Source organism: Pristis pectinata, chromosome 7 (genome assembly GCF_009764475.1).
Source record: "Pristis pectinata isolate sPriPec2 chromosome 7, sPriPec2.1.pri, whole genome shotgun sequence".
Classification (NCBI taxonomy): Eukaryota; Metazoa; Chordata; class Chondrichthyes; order Rhinopristiformes; family Pristidae; genus Pristis; species Pristis pectinata.
In genome coordinates, this window is record NC_067411.1 from 962,375 (window position 1) to 983,144 (window position 20,770).

The following is a 20,770-nucleotide window of genomic DNA, read 5'->3' on the forward strand; positions in this document are numbered from 1 at the left end:
CCTCTCCAGTTTCTCTTGATAACTGAACGAGACTAATACTTATAGAGGTGTATAAAATTATGAGGGGCATATTTAGGTTGAATGTGCACAGTCTGTTTCCCAGGGTTGGGGAATCAAGAACTAGAGGACATACACTTAGGGCGAGAGGGGAAAGACTTAGTAGGAACCTGAGAAGCAACTTTTTTATCCAGAGAGCTGCCAGAGGAAGTGAGTGAGGCAGGAACCTTAACAACATTTAAAAGGTATTTGGACAGGAACATGGATAGGAAAGGTTTAGAGGGATATGGGACTAGCTTAGATGGGAATCTTGGTTGGCATGGACCAGTTGGACCAAAAGGCCTGTTTCCGTGCTGTATAATTCTATGGCTAGAGGGCTTGCATTTAAAAAGTGAGGGGGAAAAGTTCAAAGGATATGTGTGGAGCAAGTTTTTTACACAAAGAGCGGTGGCTGCCAGGGGTTGTAGTGGAAGCAGATAGGATGGAGGTGTTTAAGAGGATCTTAGATAGGCAGATGAATATGAAGAGAATGGAGGGATATGGACCATGTGCAGGCAGAGGAATTAGTTTAATTAGGCATCATGAACTTAATTAGTTCCGCACATCATGGACTGAAAGGCCCATTCCTGTGCTGTACTGTTCTGTTCTATCTATGTATCTATATAAAAGTATGAGGGGTATAGATAGGGTAAACTGGAGGAAATGTTTCCCATTTCAGAGGTAGATAAAACTGGAGAAAGGGGGAAGAGATAGGGAGGGGATCTGAGAGGGATCTTCTTCACCCAGAGAGTGGTGAGTACCTGGAACACACTGCCTGAGAGAGAAGTGGAAGCAGAGTCACTGACAGCATGTAAGAAGTGTTTAGTCAAGCACTTGAACTGGCCAGGCGTAGAAGGCTGCGGGCCAAGTGTTGGCAGATGGCATTAATACGGATGGGTACCCACTGGTCAGCATGGACGAGGTGGGCCGAATGGCTTGCTTCCGTGCTGTAGGACTCAATGATTTTATGAGAAAAAGTTTATTCAACAGAGTGGTGGGGAGTCACTAACTCTGGAGCTGAGGGGCAGTGACTCTACTCTCTGTGCTGTCACTAAATCAGTGGAATCTCTGCCTGAAGAGTAAAACCCAAGTCACAGTTAAACTGTGCTGTTTGTGTTGAAGAGCCGTGTCCTACAGAACTACAGACCCAGTGTTGGAGCGAGAGGCTATTATTCTGGGTTGTTCAACCATCAGAGACAGAACGGGCTGAATGGCCTCCCAAGTGGAAACATTCAGGGATTCTCCCCCACCTCCTACAGTTTTCCCAGCACCAACCCTGCCCCAGCACCTCAATATCCCCGCTGCAAGCACGTATCATTGGACCTCCGGTGGCTTGTGGCCAAGCTGGGAGCTTTCTGCTGTGGTCCTGTAAGCTCTTCCCTTGGCAGCCATTGAGAGTACATCTTCAAGGCTGACACCCTCTCTAATTGGTGCAAAATGTCCACACCACACAGGGTCAACCTGGTCTCGTCAGGCACTACAGTGGTTACACTGTTGTCCTCATGCTTTTGACCAAATTCACGATTTTGAGAGGCTGTCTGGATGTCCAGTGGTTGAACACTTGGGCTTGATGTTTTCTGAGCAGTTTAGGACCAGCTGTGGATTACAGACAGCCTAGGGCCTTGCCCAGTACATCACTGGGAGCAGTGTGACCTGCTGAGCATCTCACCACCTTACCATGAACAAGCCATTACACAGGCCGAGTAGCTTAGTGTCCCCTATGAGTCACTTCCTATCACAGACACACCCTTTGTTCTACACATCCCTCCCCCACCTTCCCTCCTATTGAAAACCTACATGCATCACTCTCTTTCCCAGTTCTGATGAAGGGTCACAGACCCAAAGCATTGACTGTTTCTCTTCCCCTAGATGCTGCCTGACCTGCTGAGTGTTTCCAGTATTTTCTGACTTCATTTCATATTTTCACTTCCAGTTATTTGTTGCTACTTGCTAAATTCACTACTCTTATTTTCAACATTATTAGTCCCTTTAGATATAAAGCCACCTATATCCATGGATGCATCAACTCTCTTGTGGAGTTGTTATTTCTCAATAGCTTGTATGATCAATCATCAAGCCCTTTACTGTCAATGAAACCTCCCTACATCCAGATCCTATCGTCTGATTGATGTGTGAATTTTTAGCTGAATACAGAATTATTTTGTGTTACGCTTCCTTGCTGTAGTCTAAGTTATGGACATACAATACATCAGGCTGCTATTTATCGATTGCAGCTCAGCATTGAACACCATCATCCCCTCAGTACTAATCACCAAACTTCAAAACCTGGGCCTCTGTACCACCCTCTGCAACTGGATCCTTGACTTCTTTATGGGGAGACCACAATGAGTGTGGATCAGTAATAACATCTCTTCCTCGCTGACAATCAACACAGGTGCACCTCAAGAATGTGTACTTAAGCACACTCACAACTATGTGGCTAGGCACAGCTCGAATGCCATCTATAAATTTGCCAATGGCACCACTCTTGTTGGCAGAATCTCAGATGGCGACGAGGAGGTGTACAGGAGTGAGAGAGATCGGCTGGTTGAGTGGTGTCATAAAAATAATCTTGCAATCAATGTCAAGCTAGACCAAGGAATTGATTGTGGGCTTCAGGAAGAGGAAGTTGGGAGAACACACACAGTCCTCATTGAGGGGTCAGCGGTGGAAAGGGTGAGCAGCTTCAAGTTCCTGGGCGTCAACATCTCAGAGGATCTATCCTGGATATCAACACATTGATGCAATCTGAAGACACCCCAGCGGCTCTACTTCGTTAGGAGTTTGAGGAGATTTGGTATGTCACCAAAGATACTTGCAAACTTCTGTAGATGTACAGTGAAAAAGCATTCTGACTGGTTGCATCACAGCCCGCATGGAGGCTCCAATGTGCAGGATCATAAGAAGCTGCAGAGGGTTGTAGACTCAGCCAGCTCCATCACGGGCACAACCCTCCCCACCATTGAGGACATCTTCAAGAGGCGGTGCCCCTAGAAGGCAGCATCCATCAATAAGGACCTTCGCCATCCGGGACATGCCCTCTTCTCATTACTGGTTCTGACTCTGATGTTGTTGTGCTCCTTTGGTTAACTCATGTACCATTCAAGAAACTGTGTCGGTACATTCTGAAAACTCACCAGCCAGGCCGATTGTGCAGATTGGATTTGTGTGGTTGAAATAAACTTAAACTGCCCAGTGGTTTATTGCAGCAACACAGAAAGGAGCTGGAGGACAGCAGCATCTGTGGAGGGAAATGGACATTGGACGTTTCAGGTTGAGACCCTTCATGGACTGGAAAGAAAGAGGGGAGATGGCCGGTATAAAAGGTAGGGGAAAGGGGTGAGAGCAAGAGCTGGCAGGTGATAGGTGGATCCAGGTGATGGGGGTGTGATAGGCAGGTGAGGGCGGGAATGTTGTCAGAAGCTGGGAGGTGATAGGTAGAAGTGACAAAGGCCTGAAGAAGGTGGAATCTGATAGGACAGGGCAGTGGACCATGGAATAAAGGGGAGGAGGGAAACTGGAAGGAGGAATGTGTGGGTGATGGACAGATCGAGAGGGCGGCAGAGGGGAAAGAGAAGGGGTGATGGGGCCGGTGGGATAAGGGAAAACAAAGGGGGACAGAAGGGAGTGGTTACCAAAAGTCGAGAAATTGCTGTTCATGCTGTCAGGCCGGAGACTGCCCAGACAGAATAGCTTGTGTCCCCATGATTATTGTATCTCTTTTGCAACAAGTCTTCTTTCACTAATCTTCACTCCAACAGTTGCTGCTGTTTTCGGTTTATGAATGTGTTTTCTCCACCCGCATGAACTGAGCTTATTCTTATTTCTATCCTGATGTTACTTTTCATTATCAGGGCTCCCCCTCTGAACCCCACCCCATCCTCCTCAATCCCTTCAATATAAGAGTTCCACGCACCTCAGTCCCAATCTTGTGGGACTTCTGAACATTAAGTAACCTGGAATAATTAAATCCCAATCATGTTCACAATATTATTGTGTTTAATCGATACACAATCAGATCCACTTGTTGCTTTATGCACCATTTAATTTATTCTGTTTTGTTCATGCAGATAAAATGCCTTTAATTTTAGCTTTACCATTTTTTTTGCAAGGTGTGTGACTTGATCCACTTTCACAGATTGTTGTTACTCAAATTACAACTTTATTCTCTGGCACTTCCCTTTAAATCTGTGATACTTCTCTCTCGTGTAATCTCTAACCCTTTCCCCTATTTAGCACATCAGTATGGCTTTGTGTTTGGGAAGTCGTGTCTGACAAATCTCTTGGAGTTCTTCGAGGAGGTAACCAAGAGGGTAGATGAGGGGAGGGCAGTGGATGTTGCCTACATAGACTTCAGCGAGGTCTTTGACAAGATCCCTCATGGCAGGTTAGATTGCATGGGAAACGGGGAGATAGTGGATCAGATTCATAATTGGCTCAGTGGTAGGAAGCAGAGGGTGATGGTCAAAGATTGTTTCTCGGACTGGAGGCCTTGGTCTAGTGGTGTGCCACAGTAGTCGGTGCTGGGTCCTGTGTTGTTTGTAATTTTAGAACAGCCATTGTGAGAGTGGGCCAGTGTAGGAGTGGGACTCTGAGGCTTTGGCGAGGAGGCACAGGTGAGAAGCAGGTAAGAACAGGTAAGAGTTTTTAAAGTAAATAAAAAGACATTAAATTACAATTAATTAAACAAAGCATTGATGCAGGATGAGGTGATGTGTTGTAGCTGCATGATGTGGGAGCTGGTGGACCCCATTGTGGTTCCTGGTGACCACATCTGCAGAAAGTGTTGGTTGCCTGAGGAACTCTGGCTCAAAGTTGATGACCTGGAATCTGAGCTTCAAACACTGTGACGCATCAGGGAGGGGGAGAGTTACCTGGATACTGTGTTTCAGGAGGCAGTCACACCCATTAGATTAACTACTTCAAATTCGGTCTGTGGTCAGGGGCAAGAGGGTGTGACTGCGAGTGAGGCAGGTAGGGGGATCCAAGAGGTAGTGCTGGAGGAGTCAGTCCTTGAGCTTGTCTAACAGATCTGAGATTCTTGCTCCCTGTGCGGATGAGAGTGGGGACTGGAGGAAGGATGAGCAACTGAACCGCATCATCGTGGTTCAGGGAGCCATTCAAGAGGGGGGAAGAGAAGAGAAATGTAGTTGTAATTGGGGAATGACACAGTTCTCTGTCGCAAAGATCGAAGGCTGTGTTGCCTGCCTGGTGCCCAGGTTTGGGACTTTTCATCTGACCTGCAGAGGAATTTGGAGTGGGAGGGGAAATGTACAGTTGTTGTGGTCCATGTGTGTACCAACAACATATGTAGAACAAGGAAAGATAAGATATCTTATCAGTCACATGTACATCGAAATGCACAGTGAAATGCATCTTTTTGCGTAGGGTGTTCTGGGGGCAGCCCACAAGTGTCGCCACGCTTCTGGCACCAAAATAGCACGCCCACAACTTCCTACCCGTACGTTCTTTGGAATGTGGGAGGAAACCAGAGCACCCAGAGGAAACCCACGCATACACAGGGAGAACGTACAAACTCCTTACAGACAGCAGCCGGAATTGAACCTGGGTCACTGGCGCTGTAGTAGCGTTACACTAACTGCTACACTACCATGAATTTGGGCAGCTAAGCACTAAATTAAAAAGCAGAACCAAAAAGGTAATGATCTCTGGATTGCTACCTGAGCCATGTGCAAATTGGCACAGGGTCAATAAGATCAGAGAGCTAAATGTGTGGCTCAAAGATTGGTGTGGGAGAAAGATTGAGGCCAGACGCAGGTTGAAGGAACAACACCTCACATTGCGCTTTGGGAATCTCCAACCTGATGGTCTCAACATCAATTTCTCCAACTTCCGTAACCCCGCCCCCCCCCCCCCAACTCCTTATTCCTGTGGCTCCCTTTCCTGGCCTTGATGACCTGCCCATCTCCTCTCCTCCCTCCCCTCCCCCATCCTTTATTCCATGGTCCACTGCCCTCTCCTACTGGACTCCTTCTTCAGCCCTTTGCCTCTCCTACCCATCACCTCTCAGCTTATTACATCTCCCCACCTTCCTACCTTCCCCCTCACACCTGGACTCACCTATCCCCTGCCCCTCCCCCTCCCCCCCACCTTCTTATTCCGGCTTCTGCTCTCTTCCTCTCCAGTCCCGATGAAGGGTCTTGGCCCGAAACATCGACTGTTTATTTCCCTCCACAGATACCGCCTGACCTGCTGAGTTCCTCCAGCATTTTGTGTGTTGCTCCAGATTTCAGCATCAGCAGAATTTCTTGTGTCTCTGTTTTGTTGCTCCACTGCGGACCCTCTCCCAGGGATGCCTAACCCTCCTCTCTTCGATGGGAGTTCTGTGAGACCCTCCATCACTGCTCCCCCTGTGGTCTCTGCTGCTCTCCAGCTCTTCAACCGCATGCCCACCCACACTCGCTTCCCCAGTCATGTGGCCTTCCTGGGCACTCACCTCCACTGCCATCTTATGCCACGTGGCTCCAGCTCCATGTCCAGGCCTCCCAGTTTTGGCCCAAAAAGGATCCTAGATACTTACTATGCCCCAGCTATGTCTGCCTCATCATTGGCAATGTTGAACGGTCTCTGTTCCAAGCCTACTCCGGCCCCATTCCTCAACTCTTTCTCCGCTATATCGATGACTGCATTGGTGCCACCTCTTGCACCCATGCAGAACTCAACAGTTTCATAAGTTTTGCCACAAATTTTCACCCTGCTCTCCAATTCACTTGGACCATCTCTGACACCTCCCTCTCATTCCTCGATCTTTCCATCTCCATCTCAGGAGATTCCTTATCTACCGACATCTTCTACAAACCCACTGACACCCACAGCTACCTCGATTACAGCTCCTCCCACCCTGTCTCTTGCAAGGACGCGATCCCCTTTTCTCAATTTCTCCACCTCTGCCGTATCTGCTCCCATGATGAGGCTTTCCACTCCAGGTCATCGGAGATGTCCAACTTCTTTTCTAACCGGGGCTTCCCCCTGACTGGTCAAGAGAGCTCGCACCCGTATCTCTGCTATTTCCCACACCTCCGCTCTCACCCCCACCCCTCCCAGACCCAACAGGGAGAGGGGCCCCCTTGTCCTCACATCTCATCCCACCAGCCTACGTATCCAACACATCATTCTCCACCACTTCCGCCATCTCCAACAGGACCCCACCACCAAACATACCTTCCCCTCCCCACCATTTCTGCCTTTCGCAGGGACCGCTCTCTCCGCGACTCCCTAGTTCACTTGTCCCACCAACCCATCCTGTGCCCACCCTGGACACTTTCCACTGCCCCCGCCATAGGTGCAACACCTGCCCCTACACCACCTCCATCCAGGGACTCAAACAGTCCTTTCAGGTGAGACAGAGATTCACTTGCACCTCCCCTAATATCATCGACTGCATTTGGTTCTCCAAGTGTGGCCTCCTCTACATTGGTGAGACCAAATGCAGACTCGGTGACTGTTTCGCAGAACACCTGCTCTCCGTCCGTAACCACAATCTGCATCTCCCCGTTGCCGGTCACTTCAACTCCCCCTCCCACACTATCACTGATATGTCGGTCCTCGGCCTCCTCCACTGCTGGGAGAATTCCAAGGAGGAACGGCACCTCATTTTCTGTCTTGGAACCTTGCAGCCTAACGGCATGAACATTGAATTCGCCCACTTTAGGTAATTCCCACCCCCTCCACCACCAAGTTTCTTCCCTTTCCTAACCTCCCTCTCTTTTTCCTACCTTTTTGTTCCTCTCTCTCCTTACCTTGACCCATCCGCCGGTGGATCTGCTCTCCCCTCCTCCCCCGCACCTGCCTATCACCATCTCTTACCTGCATCTACCTATCACCACCCTGTGCCCACCCCGCCTCCCCTCTTCTGTCCACCTATCACTGCTCTACTTTTCCCCCCTATATATTGGGCTTCCCCTTTTCCTATCTTCAGTCCTGAAAAAGGGTCCTGACCGCCTGCTTTTCTCCTCAGATGCTGCCTGGCTGCTGATTTCCTCCAGCATCATCGTGTTTTTCATCTAGATGGGAATTATCTACAGGCCTCCGAATAGTAGCCAGGATGTGGGGTACAAACTACAACAGGAGATAGAAAAGGCATGTAAAAAGGGCAATGTTATGGTGGTCATGGGGGATTTCAATAGGCTGTGAAAATCAGGTTGGCTCTGATGATGCTGATATCTTTATTAGTCACTTTGGTATTGGTTTATTGTTTGATGTACATCGAAACACACAGTGAAATGCATTTTTTGTGTAGAGTGTTGTGGAGGCAGCTGCAAGTGTCACAAGAGAGGCTTGGGATCCCAAGAGAAGGAATTTGTAGAATGTCTGCAAGATGGGTTTTTAGAGCAGCTTGTGGTCGAGCCCACTGGGGAAAAGGCAATTCTGGATTTGGTGTTGTGCAATGAACCAGATTTGATTAGGGAGTTTAAGGTAAAGGAACCCTAGGAGGCAGTGATCATAATATGTTAGAATTCACCCTGCAGTTTGCGAGAGAGAAGCTAAAATTGAATGTATCTGTGTTACAGTTGAGTAAAGGTAACTACAGAGGTGTGAGAGAGGAGCTGGCCAAAATTTTCAGCAGCAAGAGAGCGGAGAGTGCCAGAAACTAACGAGGAGTGAGTGTTTTTTTTCTTTCTAGCATTTGGGATAGCGGCGAGTGACTGTGCAGGTGCGTGACATCACTCAGAAGTGTGCGGGCGATTTAAAAAGAAGACCGCCATATCCAGCGGGCAGCGGAGTGAGAGGGAGCAGAGTGGTTTGGGCTTTGGCTCAACAGGCTTCGGCGAGACCGGGTAAGAGGCGAGATTTTTAGAGCGGGTGTAAGTCACTGGTTTATTTATCTCAGTAGTATAGTATTGGACAGTGCTATAGCAGTATGCATCTGGGGTTGGTCCTGTGTTTGGAGTGCCAGATGTGGGGACTCTGGGAGACTACCAGCCTCCCCGATGACTACATCTGCACAAAGTGCACCGAGGTGGGGCTCCTCAAGGAACGTGTTGAGAGTCTGAAGCAGCAGCTCGATGACCTTTGGCTGATTACGGAGGGTGAGCAGGGAATAGACAGGGGTTATAAAGAGTGTGTAGAGTACCTCTGTGGCGGTCCCCCTCGAAAATCAGTATCTCATTTTAGATTCTGTTGGAGAGGATGACCCGACAGAGGAAGACCATGGCAACCGGGACCTTGGCACCATGCCTGGTGCTGTGGTCCAGCGGGGAAAGAGTAATGCAGTGGTTATTGGGGATTCTATAATGAGGGGAACGGATAACAGATTCTGCGAAACCGACAATGAATCTTGGATGGTGTGTTGCCTCCCTGGTGCCAGGGTACGGGATGTCACAGACCGGGTCCAGAATATTCTGAGGGGAGAGGGTGAGCAGCCAGAAGTCTTGGTTCATGTAGGTACCAATGACATAGATAGAAAAAGAGAAGAGGTCCTGAAGGAGGAATACAAGGCATTAGGAAGAAAGTCGAGAAGTAGGACATCCAAAGTGGTAATTTCAGGATTACTGCCTGTGACACGTGCTAACGGTAGGAAGAATAGAAAGATCTGGCAGGTGAATGCGTGGCTGAGTGACTGGTGCAGGGGGCAGGGCTTCAGATTTCTGGATCATTGGGACCTTTTTTGGGGGAGGCATGACCTATTCACTAAGGATGGGTTGCACCTAAACACAAAAGTGTCCAATATCCTGGCGGGAATGTTTAATTTAGCTGTTGGGGAGGGTTTAAACTAATCTGGCAGGGGGATGGAAACCAGGATGTTAGGATACAAGCTGTTATGGTAAGGGAGGAGGTTTATAGAAACAAGTCCAAGACAGTGTGCAGTGAGGATGGCAAGAAGGACAGGCAGGTGAGAAGTCAGGATAATTTGCTGAACAATAGAAGTACAACAAAATCAAGATACTGAACTAAATGTACTATATTTAAATGCACGTAGCATTAGGAATAAAGTGGATGACCTAGTGGCACAACTGCAGGTTAATAAATACGACATTGTGGCCATCACCGAGTCATGGCTTTATGATGGATGTGATTGGGAACTGAAGTCCAGGGGTACGCAGTGTATAGGAACGATAGGCGGGTAGGCAGAGAGGGTGGTGTGGCCTGATGGTTAGTAATGATATAAAATCTATAGAAAGGAAGGACATTGGGTCAGAAGAAGTGGAATCCTTATGGGTGGAGCTGAGAAATAGCAAGGGTAAAAGGACAATAGTAGCAGTTATATATAGGCCCCCTAACAGCAGTCAGGAAGTGGATGATAAGTTGCAGTTAGAAATAGAAAAAGCGTGTCAGAGTGACAACGTTAAGATAATTATGGGGGATTTTAACATGAAGGTGGACTGGCAAAACCAGCAAGGCAGTAGATCTCAGGAGAGTGAGTTTGTGGAATGTCTAAGGGACGGTTTTTTGGAGCAACTTGTTGATGAGCCCACCACGAGATCGGCTTTCGGATTGGGTGCTATGTAACAAACCGGAGGTGATTAAGGAACTAAAGGTAAAGGAACCATTAGGAACTAGTGATCACAATATGATTGAGTTCAGTTTCAAATTTGAGAAGGAGAAGCTGATAACTGGTGTATCGATATTTCAGTGGAACAAAGGAAATTACAGTGGCATGAGAGAGGAGCTGGCCCAAATTGATTGGAAGAGTAAGCTAGCTGGAGGGACGGCAGAGCAGAAATGGATGGAATTTCTACAAGAAATAAGGAAAATGCAGGGTAGATATATTCCAAGAAAAAAGGTTTTGAATGGAAAAAAGGCACAAATGTGGATAACTAGAGTGGTTAACGCTAAAATAAGAGCAAAAGGGAGGGCATACAAGGAAGCAAGAATTAGTGGGAAAACAGAAGACTGGGAAACTTTTAAAAACCTGGAGAAAGAAACTAAGAAGGTCATTAGGAAAGAAAAGATGAATTATGAAAAGAAGTTGGCAGATAACATTCGAAAGGATACTAAGAGTATTTTTTAAATATATGAAGAGTAAAAGAGAGACACGGGTTGATATAGGACCAATCGATAACGGTGCAGGAGAGATTATAATGGATGATAAAGAGATGGCAGAGGAACTAAATGAGTATTTTGCATCAGTCTTCACTGTGGAGGACATCAGCAATATACCGGATAGTCAGGGGTCTCAGGGGATGGAGCTGAGTTCAGTTAAGATTACTAGAGAGAAGGTGCTAGGAAAGCTAAATGGACTAAAGACAGGTAAGTCTTCCGGACTGGATGAGGTGTATCCCTGGGTTGTGAAGGAGGTGGCTTTAGAGATAGCGGAGGCATTGGTGATAATTTTCCAGGAATTGATAGACTCCGGCATGGTTCCGGAGGACTGGAGGGTTGCAAATGTAGTTCTGCTGTATAAGAAAGGTGGGAGGCAGCATAAAGGAAATTACAGACCTATTAGTCTGACATCGGTGGTGGGAAAGTTATTAGAATCGATCCTCAAGGATGGGGTTATGGAATACCTAGAGGTGCAAGGCAAGATAGGTCCAAGCCAACATGGTTTTGTGAAGGGGAAATCCTGCCTGACCAACCTATTGGAGTTTTTTGAGGAAATCTCAGGTAGGGTGGATAAGGGAGAAGCTGTAGATGTTGTGTATTTAGACTTTCAAAAGGCCTTCGACAAGGTGCCGCACAAGAGACTGATTAATGAGAGGTCATGGAATTACAGGTAGGATAACAGAATGGGTGGAGCATTGGCTGGTTGGCAGAGAGCAAAGGGTGGGAATAAAAGGATCCTGTTCTGGTTGGCTACCGGTTACTAGTGGTGTGATGCAGGGGTCGGTGTTGGGGCCGCTTCTTTTTACCCTATACATTAACGATTTGGATGATGGAGTAAATGGTTTTGTGACTAAGTTTGCAGACAACACCAAGATAGGTGGAGGAATAGGGAGTATTGAGGAGACAGGAAGGTTGCAGAAAGACCTAAATAGTTTAGGAGAATGGGCAAGGAAATGGCAGATGAGATTCAATGTTGAGAAATGTGCCATTGTACACTTTGGAAACAGAAATAAATGGGCAGATTATTATCTAGAAGGGGAGAAAATTCAAAGTACAGAAGCACAAAGGGACTTGGGGGTACTTGTGCAGGATACCCTAAAGGTTAACCACCAGGTCGGATCGGCAGTAAGGAAAGCGAATGCTGTGTTGCATTCATTTCGAGAGATAGGGTGTAGAAAAGTAGGGAAGTGTTGATGAGGCTCTACGGGGCACTAGTGAGGCCTCATTTGGAATACTGTGTGCAGTTTTGGGCCCCATATCTTAGGAGGGATGTGCTGATGTTGGAGAGGGTTCAGAGGAGATTTACGAGGATGATTCCCAGAATGAAAGGGCTTACGTATGATGAGCGTTTGTCGGCTCTTGGACTGTACTCACTGGAGTACAGAAGAATGAGAGGGAACCTCATAGAAACATGTAAAATGTTGAAAGGACCGGACAGAGTAGATGTGGCCAAGCTGTTTCCCTTGGTGCGTGAGTACAGGACCAGAGGGCACTAAGTTAGAGGGTACAGGTTTAAAACAGAGATGAGGAGAAATTTCTTTAGCCAGAGGGTAGTGAATTTATGGAATTCCTTGCCACATACAGCAGTGGAGGCCCGATCATTGGAGGGGTTTAAGGAGGAGATTGATCGGTATCTAATTAGTCAAGGTATCAAGGGATACGGGGATAAGGCCGGAAATTGGGGCTAGAATTTTTGTTTGCTCATGGAGCAGACATCCCCCCCCCCCCCATTTCTCATTTCTTTTTTCTTTTTCCCCTTTTCTTTGGAGCAGACTCGATGGGCCGAATGGCCTACTTCTGCTCCCTTTTCTTGTGATCTTGTGATGGGAAGGGGACCCCGGCAGGGATGATGGTAGAGCAGCAATGGCAGGAGTTTCTGGGAATAATTCAGAAGACACAGGATCAGTTCATCCCAAAGGAGAAGAAACATTCTAAAGGGAGGATGAGGCAACCGTGGCTGACAAAGGAAGTCAAAGACAGCATGAAAGCAAAAAAGAGGGCATACAATATTGCAAAAATTAGTGGGAAGCTGGAGGATTGGGAAACTTTTAAAAACCAACAGAAGGCAATTAAAATAGCAACAAGGGGAGAAAAGATGAAATATGAAGGTAAGTTAGCCAATAATATAAAAGAGGATACCAAAAGCTTCTTTGATATATAAAGAGTAAAAGAGAGGCAAGAGTGGACATGGGAAGCTGGAAAATGACGCTGGAGGGGTAGTAATGGGGAACAAAGAAATGGCGGATGAACTGAATAAGTATTTTGCATCAGTCTTCACTGTGGAAGACACCAGCAACGTGCCAGAAATTTGAGAGTCAGGGGGCAGAAGTGAGTGTAGTTGCTATTACTAAGGAGAAGGTGCTTGGGAAGCTGAAAGATCTGAAGGTGGATAAGTCATCTGGACCGGATGGACTACACCCCAGGGTCTGAAAGAGGCAGCTGAAGAGATTGTGGAGGCATTGGTAGTGATCTTTCAAGAATCACTAGAATCAGGAACGGTTCCAGAGGATGGAGAATTGCAAATGTCACTCCACTCTTTAAGAAGGGAGGGAGGCAAAAGGCAGGAAATTATCGGCTGGTTAGCCTGATTTCAGTGGTTGGTAAGACGTTGGAGTCCATTATTAAGGATGAGGTTTTGGGGTACTTGGAAGCACATGATAAAATAGGCTGAAGTCAGCATGGTTTCCTTAAGGGGTGATCTTGCCTGACAAATCTGTTGGAATTTTTGAGGAAGTAACAGGCAGGATGGACAAAGGAGAGTCAGTGGATGTTGTTTACTTGGATTTTCGGAAGGCCTTTGACAAGGTGCAGCACATGAATAAGATTGGAGCCCATGGTATTACAGGAAAGGTACTAACATGGATGGAAGATTGACTCTCTGGCAGAAGGCAAAGAGTGGGAATAAAGGGGGCTTTTTCTGGTTGGCTGCTGGTGTTCCTCAGGGGTCGGTGTTGGGTCTGCTACTTTTCACATTATATGTTAATGATCTAGATGACGGAATTGATGGCTTTGTGGCCAAGTTTGCGGATGATACAAAGATAGGCGGAGGGGCAAGTAGTGTTGAGGAAGCAGGGAGTCTGCAGAAGGACTTGGACAGGTTGGGAGAATGGGCAAAGACGTGGCAGATGGAATACAGCGCAGGGAAGTGTACGGTCGTGCACTTTGGTAGAAGGAATAAAGGCGTAGACTGTTTTCTAAATGGGGAGAGAATTCAGAAATCGGAGGTGCAAAGGGACGTGGGAGCCCTAGTGCAGGATTCCCTAAAGGTTAACTTGCAGTTTGAGTCGGTAGTAAGGGACGCAAATGCAATGTCAGCATTCATTTCAAGAGGACTAGAATATAAAAGCAAGGATGTAATGCTGAGGCTTTATAAGGCGTTGGTCAGAACACATTCGGAGTATTGTGAGCAGTTTTGGGCCCTATATCTACGGAAGGATGTGCTGGCATTGGAGAGGGTCCAGAGGAGGTTTACAAGAATGATCCCAGGAATGAAAGGGTTAACATATGAGGAGCATTTGATGTCTCTGGGCCTGTAAGCATTGGCGTTTCGAAGGATGAGGGGGGATCTCAGTGAAACCTGCTGAATATTGAAAGGCCTGGATAGAATGGACATGAAGAGGATATTTCCAGTAGTGAGGAGAGTCTAGGACCAGAGGCCACAGCCTCAGAATAGAAGGATGTCCCTTTAGAACTGAGATGAGGAGGAATTTCTTCAGCCAGAGGGTGGTGCATCTGTGGAATTCATTGCCACAGATGGCTGTGGAGGCCAAGTCACTGGGTATATTTAAAGCAGAGGTTGATAGGTTCTTGATTAGTAAGGTTCTCAAAGATTACCGGGAGAAGGCAGGAGAATGGGGTTGAGAGGGAACAATAAATCAGCCATGATTGAATGGCGGAGCAGACGCGATGGGCCAAATGACCTAGTTCTTATGTGTCTTATAGTTTTATGATAATTTATATAAAATGATTTGGATGTGAATGTACAAGGCAATGGTTAGTACATTTGTGATGATTAAGTGGTGTTCTAGACAGTGTAGAAGGTTATGAAAAATTACAGGAGGATCTTGATCAGCAGCTGGAGTACTGCATTCAGTTCTGGTCTCCCCATTACAGGAAGGATGTGGAGGCTTTGGAGAGGGTGCAGAAGAGGTTTATCAGGATGCTGCCTGGACTAGATGGCATGTGTTATAAAGAGAGGTTGGACAAATTTGAGCTGTTTACTCTGGAGCAGCAGAGGCGGAGGGGAGACCCGATAGAGGTTTATGAAATCATGACAGGCATAGATAGAGTAGACAGTATCTTTCACAGTGTCAAAATGTCTAATGGTAGAGGGCATACATTTAAGGTGAGGGGGGAAAGTTCAAAGGAGATGCATGGGGCAGGTTTTTTTTTTACACAGAGGGTGGTGGGTGCCGGGAATGCGCTGCCAGGGGTGGTTGTGGAAGCAGATACAATGGAGGTGTTTAAGAGGCTCTTAGACAGTGGGTATAGATGAGGGTGTAGTGGACAGTGAGGAAGGCTATCAGAGCTTGCAGCGTGATCTTGACCAGCTGGGAAAATGAGCTGAAAAATGGCAGATGGAGTTTAATGCAGACTAAAGTGTGAGGTGTTGCTCTTTTGGGAGGACAAACCAGAGTACGACTTACACAGTGAATGGTCGGGCTCTGAGGTGTGCGGTAGAACAGAGGGATCTGGGAATACAGATACATAGTTCCTTGAAAGTGGCGTCACAGGTAGATAGGGTCATAAAGAGAGCTTTTGGCACATTGGCCTTCATGAGTACAGGAGTTGGGATGTTGTGTTGAAGTTGTACAAGACATTGGTGAGGCCAAACTTAAGTGTATTGTGTGCAGTTCTGGTCACCTACCTACAGTAAAGATACCAGTAAGTTTGAAAGAGTACAGAGAAAATTTACAAGGATGTTGCCAGACTTGAGGACCTGAGTTATAGGGAAGGGCTGAATAGGTTATGACTTTATTCCCTAGAGCGCAGGAGAATGAGGGGAGATCTTATAGAGGTATACAAAATTATGAGGGGTATAGATAGGGTGAACGCATGCAGGCTTTTCCCCTCAGGTTGGGCGGGACTAGAACCAGAGGTCATAGGTTTAGGGTGAAAGGTGAAATATTTAAGGGGAATCTGAGGGGGAACTTCTTCACTCAGAGGGTGGTGCGAGTGTGGAACGAGCTGCCAACGGAAGTGGTGGATGCGGGTTTGATTGTAACATTTAAGAGAGGTTTGGATCAGTACATGGATGGGAGGGGTTTGCAGGGATATGGTCCGGGTGCAGGTGGATGGGACTAGGCAGATCAGGTCAGCATGGACTAGATGGGCTGAAGGGCCTGTTTCTGTGCTGTAGTGCTCTATGGTATGTACTTGGAGGTGTAGGGAATGGAGGGATGTGGACATTGTGCAGGCAGAAGGGATTAGATTAATTGTGCATCATTAGCTTGATTAATTCAGCACAAGGGCCTATTCCCGGGTCATACCACTCTCTGTTTATGTAAGAGTATGGAAGTTACATTATAAAACTTTGGTTAGGCCACACTGCTATGCAATCCTGGTCACCTCGTTACTGGAAAGATGTGTCAGTCCTGATGCAGGGCTTTGACCTGAAATGTTGGCAATTCCTTTCCTCCCACAGCTGCTCGACCTGCTGAATTCTTCCAGCAGATTGTTCCAGAGTCCAGCATCTGCAGTCTCTTGCGTCTCCAGATGAGCCTGGATCAGTGCATAGAACTATGATATAGTGATTACAGAGATCCAGATGCAAGAGGGACAGGACTGGATGCTCAACGTTCCAGGGTTTCATTGTTTTAGATGAAATAGCAAGGGAGATACAAGAGGTGGGGAGTTGCATTACTGATCAGGGAGAATGTCACTGCTGCACTCAGAGAGGACGTACTGGAGGGCTCATCCACTGAGGCAGTGTGGGTAGAGCTCAGGTGTAGGTGTAGTCACTATGATGGGGATATACTACAGGTCTCCCAGTAGACACCGGGAGATAGAGGAACAGGTATATAGACAGATTATAGAAAGATGTAAAAACAATAGGGTTGTCATAGTGGGTGACTTTAATTTCCCCAATATTGACTGGGATTTCCTTATGCAAGAGGCTTAGATGCGGCAGAATTTGTTAGGTGCATCCAGGAGAGTTTCTTGACACAGTAGGTAGATAGTCCAACCAGGGAAGGGGCCATTCTGGACTTTGTATTGGGAAATGAGCCGGGCCAGGTGATCAGAGTTTCAGTGGGGGAGAATTTTGGGAACAGTGATCATAACCTTGTAAGTTTTCAGATAGTTATGGATAAGTCTGGTCCTCAGAGGAAAGTGTTAAAGTGGGGGAAGGCTGATTACAACAGTGTTAGGCAGGAGCTGGGGAGAGTAGACTGGGAGCGGCTGTTATTGGGCAAGTCCACATCTGACATGTGGGAGTCATTTAAAGAACAGCTGGTCAGAATTCAGGGCCAACATGTTCCTGTGAGAATGAAAGGCAGAAATAGTAGGGTTCGAGAACCTTTGACAAGAGAAAGGAAGCATTGAGTTTTTTGAGGAAGTTGAAATTGGACAAGGCTATTGAGGAAGCAGGAAAAAACTTAAACAGGGGATTAGAAAGGCTAAAAGGGGAAATGAGCCTGGTCAGGTGACCAGCCTTTCAGTGGGGGAGGATTTGGGGAATAATGATCACAACTCCTTAAGTTTTAAGATAACTAAGAATAAGTCTGGACCTTGTGGGAAAGTACGAAATTGGGGGAGGGCAAATTTTTAGACAGGACTAGGGGGAGTTAATTGGGAGCAGCTGTTACCAGTCAAGTCCACATCTGATGTGTGGGAGTTGTTTAAAGACCAGCTGATCAGAGTTTAAGACCAGCATGTTCCAGCAAGGAGGAAGGACAAAGATGGCAAGGTAAGGGAACCTTGGATGATGAGAGAGGTTATGAATTTAGTCAAAAAGGAAAAGGAAGCATATGTAAGGTTTGGGAAGCTAAAATCAGGGCTCTTGAGGAATATAGAGATAGCAGGAAAGAGCTGAAACAGAGAGGGCCAAAGGGGCCATGAAATGTCCTTGATGACTAGGATTAAGGAAAATTAAAAGGCATTTAACATATATGTTAAAAACAAGACGGTAACTTGGGAGAGAGTAGAACCACACAAGGACAAAGGAAGGAATATGTGACTGGAGCCACAGGATGTGGGTGAGGTACTAAATGAGTACTTGGCATTGGCAGGATTGTGAGATCAGTGTGGGGTATGCTGATAATCTAGGGCATGTTGAGATCAAGGAGGAGGTGGTGGTATTGGGTCTCTTGAAGAACATTAAAGTGGATGTCCCCAGAGCCTGATGGGATCTATTCCAGGTTATTGAGAGGAGATTGCTGGGGTCTTGATGAAGATCTTTGTATCCTCACTAACGAGAGGCAAGGTCTTGGAGGACTGGAGAGTAGCCAATGTTGTTCATTTGTTTAGAATAGGGATAATCCAGGGAATTATAGGCTGGTAAGCCTTACATCAGTGGTGAAGCTATTGGAGAGGATTCTTAGGGATAGGATCTACTAACATTTGGAAAACCATGGACTGATTAGGGACAGTCAGCATAGCTTTGTGTGGGGCAGGTTGTGTCTTACTAACTTGAGTGTTTTTTTTGAGGAATTGACTCAGTCCTGATGCAAGGTTTTGATCTGAAACATCAACAATTCCTTTCCCCCCCCACAGATGCTGCTCGACCTGCTGAGTTCCTCCAGCAGATTGTTTGTTGCTCCAGATTCCAGCATCTGTGGTCTCCTGTGTCTCCTTGGAAATCTTACATACTGCTCCTTACTCCAGGTCATTAACGTAAATAGTGAACAATTGTGGGCCAAGAACTGACCCCTGCGAGAATGCAAGAAAATTAGGAGGGCAAAAAGGGACCATGACATGAACTACGAATCATAGAACAGTACAGGACAATACAAACCCTTCGGCCCACAATGTTGTGCTGACCTTTAAACCTCACCTAAGACTATCTAAACCCTTCCTCCCACATATCTCTCTATTTTAAATTCCTCCATATGCTTATCTAGCAATCTCTTGAATTTGACCAATGTACCTGCCTCCACCACCGCCCCAGGCAGCGCATTCCATGCCCCAACCACTCTCTGGGTAAAAAACCTTCCTCTGATATCTCCCTTGAACTTCCCACCCATTACTTTAAAGCCATGCCCTCTTGTATTGAGCATTGGTGCCCTGGGAAAGAGGTGCTGGCTGTCTACTCTATTCCTCTTAACATTTTGTTCACATCTATCATGTCTCCTCTCATCCCCCTTCTCTCCAAAGAGTAAAGCCCTAGCTCCCTTAGTCTCTCCTCATCATCAATATCTACCTTCACTGAGAATATTGGAGGAAGTGTGTAAAGCATGGATTGAAAACTGGCTGGCACATAGAAAACAGTGTTGGAATAACTTGGTAGATAGGATCAAGCAGAATCCCAAATCCTTTCATCAGTATATTAGAAGTAAGAAGGTAGCTAATGAAAGAGGAGGTTCCCTCAGACCAGAGGGGAAAATCTATGCGTGGAGCCAGTGGACAAGAGTGGGATCCTAAATGAATACTTATCGGTATTCACCAGGGAGAAGGACATGGAGGCTGGAGAGTTAAGGGAGAGGTACCCTGATATTCTGGAGTATGTCTGTATCAGAAAGGAGGAAGTGTTAGAAATATTGGCGCACATTAGGGTGGATAAATTCCCTGGGTCTTACAGGATCTATCCCAGGATGCAAAGGGATGCAAGGGAGAAAATTGGTGGGGATCTCACAGAGATTGTTGCATCTTTGTTAGCCATAGGGGAGGTACCAGAAGACCGGAGGATTGCTAATGTTGTCCCCTTGTTCAAAAAGGGCAGTAGCAATAAGCCTGGGAACTAGAAGCTGATGATCTTTGCATCAGTAGTAGAGAAATGTTGGAGCAGATTCTGAGGGACAAGGTTGGGAAGACAGGGACCGATGAGGAGGAATGAGCCTGGGCTTTGTGTAAGGAAGATCACGTCACACAAATCTGACTGTTTTTTAGTTGACTAGGAAAACTGATGAACACAGAGTGGTAGATGTGGTTTACATGGAATTCAGTAAGATTTTGATAAGGTCCCACACAGTAGACTGGTCCAAAAGGTTAAGGCACAAGGAATCCAAGCTGTGTTGGCAACTTGCATACAAAATCGTCTTGGTGATAGGAGGCAGTGGGTGGTGGTGAATGGGTGCTTTTCTGACTGGAGATCTGTAAAAAGTGGGGCACTGCAGAGATTGGTGCTGGGATCATAAATCTATTTATTTATTTATTTATGTATATTTAAAAAATTGACTTGGATGAGAATGTAGGGGGTCTGATTAGTAAATCTGCAGACAACACAAAAATTGGTGAGGTCACTGTTAGCAAAGAAGGTTGTCTAAGTATACAGCGGGACATGGATCAGCTGGAAAGTTGGGCTGAGGGGTGACAGATCAAATTTAATCCAGACAAGTGCGAGGTAATGCACTTGGAAAGTCAAATTCTAGTAGGACATATAGAGTAAGTGGCAGGGACCTGAGGAACATTGATATACAAGGGGGCCTTGAGGTGCAAATCAGTAGCTCACTGAAAATGGCAACACAGGTGGATAGGGTAGTGAAGAAGGCATTTGGTATGCTTGCCATGAGTATAAGAGTTGGGATGTCATGTTGCAGCTGAACAAAACATTGGTTAGACTACACTTAGAGTA